This window comes from Homarus americanus, unplaced genomic scaffold (assembly GCF_018991925.1).
Source record: "Homarus americanus isolate GMGI-L3 unplaced genomic scaffold, GMGI_Hamer_2.0 scaffold20930, whole genome shotgun sequence".
NCBI classification, from domain to species: domain Eukaryota; kingdom Metazoa; phylum Arthropoda; class Malacostraca; order Decapoda; family Nephropidae; genus Homarus; species Homarus americanus.
Window position 1 is genome coordinate 10,445,927 of NW_024748502.1, and position 2,584 is coordinate 10,448,510.

Here is a 2,584-nt window from a genome sequence, read left to right on the forward strand (position 1 = left end):
GTGGAGCACCTTCCTGCAAATGAGGGCAATATACCATGGGAGGACGGACATGGATGTTGCACAAAGTAAGAAATTGTCTAGAGGTAAAGTATGAGTGAGCCTGAAAAAGCAAGCTTTGTTTTCTTAGTACATTCTTTGCATTGTTCGAAATGTTGTGTTTCCAGGAAATGTAAATAGCCTGAGTAAGGTCAAGGATTTTGAGGAAGATGGCTAGTATAATGGAAATGTTCATGTTTGCAAGAGACAGTAAGATTTAATGTTTTGGTGACAATGAATCGGGACTTCAGGTGCATTGGAAACTCAGTAACGCAGTGGTAGTTCAATAAATAACCCACCCCAGTGAGCAGGAACGCTCGTTTATGTTCATATTTCAAGACCGCTTAAAAATAATATATTGCATCTTCAACCTGTTATGCCATGTATTGCAATGTTCCACAGGAGAGCCAAATGGCACACAGAGTTACTAAAATGCTTATGGGTTCAGTTGAAATTCGATAAAGCCCTTATTATTAAGTGCAGCATTGGTTTAGAGTCTTGTGAAATCATATAAAATTTTAATAATTTAAGTGCTAAAATGTATATTACAATATGGAATATAGACATGGGATTCGTAAACTTAATATATCAATACTTGTAAGATCCTGGGAGTAGAGGTAACAACAACAAATGGGCAGGTTCGTTGACTGCTTCAGAGGGAGGGTTAGGGTTCACATTTCAAGATTTTACCTTACACTTAAAATAAATAAAGTGAATTTACTGTGAATAACAATGTCATTGGCACTTTGCTTAACAGATGATAAATTAAAAATAAAATAAACTAGTGTATGATAAGCTGGACCTTGATCATTCAAAGTTTTTGGGTCAACTCTTCCTAACAAAGCTACAGTAACAGTAATCTAATTCTTAAACTCTCAATACACATACTATATATAACACAAATACACAACCAATGATCACCTTACATAAATCACTAGAGCAGTACTGATAAAAAAAAGAGTAAATGTTCACTCAGCTCAACAAATGTGTGTTTGCCTTGTTTGGAGTCCCGGCCGCATCTGACTCACTCAGCCAGTGTTGTCAAATGTGGTTGGTGAAAATCGGCTAGAAATCCGCTAAGCACAATATTACGTGCGTATCCTAAACAATGTGCAAATGTTAAGTTATTTTACAAATGTTAAGTACTCACCACTTAGTTCAGCGAAAAAATTATGCTGTCCCCTTCTTCCTCTTCAGTCTCTATTGACATGGGTACTGAAGAAGAGCTTCTTGTGCTTTTGATGTCGATGAACTGTATGTTACCATTGTACCTATTTGCTTTACAACTTGTTTTGGCAGTCCACTTTTCACTGCAATAATCTCACAGACTGAACTTGTATTCAACCGATTTCTGAGCTTTGATTTTACAATATTTTATTTTGACACTCACATTATCAATTCCAACTCCTAGTAACTTCTGTGGGTCCAGCTGTACATCCTGTCAAAGATTCTTGATGGCATTTACTATAGATTGCGCTGTTCCATCTTCTAGTTCAATAAGTCCAAGATAAGTTGACACAATTTTCTTTAACTCCTTGCCGAAATAACATACAATAACACCAAGCAACTTCACGAGAGCTATGTCAGTTACTCATCAATCAAAATGCTGTACTGTGCATCACCAATATATTTTCGTAGACTCTCAGTAAAGTGTGGTGCCAACACATTTACTATAATGTTTTTACACTTGGTTCTATGCAATTTCATATTCATCACTGCATTACTGTCACTGAACGCCTTTTTACAAGCTTCCGACACATGATCCACGGTTAAAAATGCAGTATGTTCAGCAGTTACCATCAATAGCAGTCTCTCGGCCTCACTTGTGGCTTGTTGTTGAGTATTACTAAATTTAGAGAAATGTGGCTTTGCTTGCCTTGCACTCGCAAATGGATCAGATGATTTGACATGTTTTACTGAAACTGCATGCCTTCTCAGATTACAAAGTTTTGCATTAATCTCGCATTTACAGAACAAGCAATATGCCTTAATTTTATTTTTTGTCTACAGGCTTAAGCCAGTCCTTTAACTCTAGAAAAGCCGCCTCCCAGATTTTTCTGTATGCTCGCGCGTAAGTTGGCCCCACGTAGGTTAATTAAAGCACTTCCACATAGTGTGATGTCTGGGAGGCTACTGGCAGTGGCCTAGGTGGGCCGTGGGCGGTGGGCCCCAAGGCGGACAGGTCCTGTACCTGTACGAAGTTCGAAGTTCGAACGTGTAATGGACATGGTCAGCAAAGGGACGGGGTTGGGTTACTGATTACCTTGTATTCTACAGGTATTTACTTAAAAAAAATTTTCTTCTAATTCCAGCAGGAGTACAGAATAGTTTTAATAACTAATAGTCATCATGTAAACGAAATCCGATAGAACTCCCGCCAAATCCAGTGAAAATGCAACAGAAAATCCGCTATCCTCAAAAGGTCTAAGCCATCCGCGTTTTGAAAGGACAATCAGCTAGATTTAGCTGATTTTCCGCCAAGTTCGCAACACTGCACTCACCATCACCGGCAGCCGGACAAGGGGATCCCAAACCTACCACTATTTAG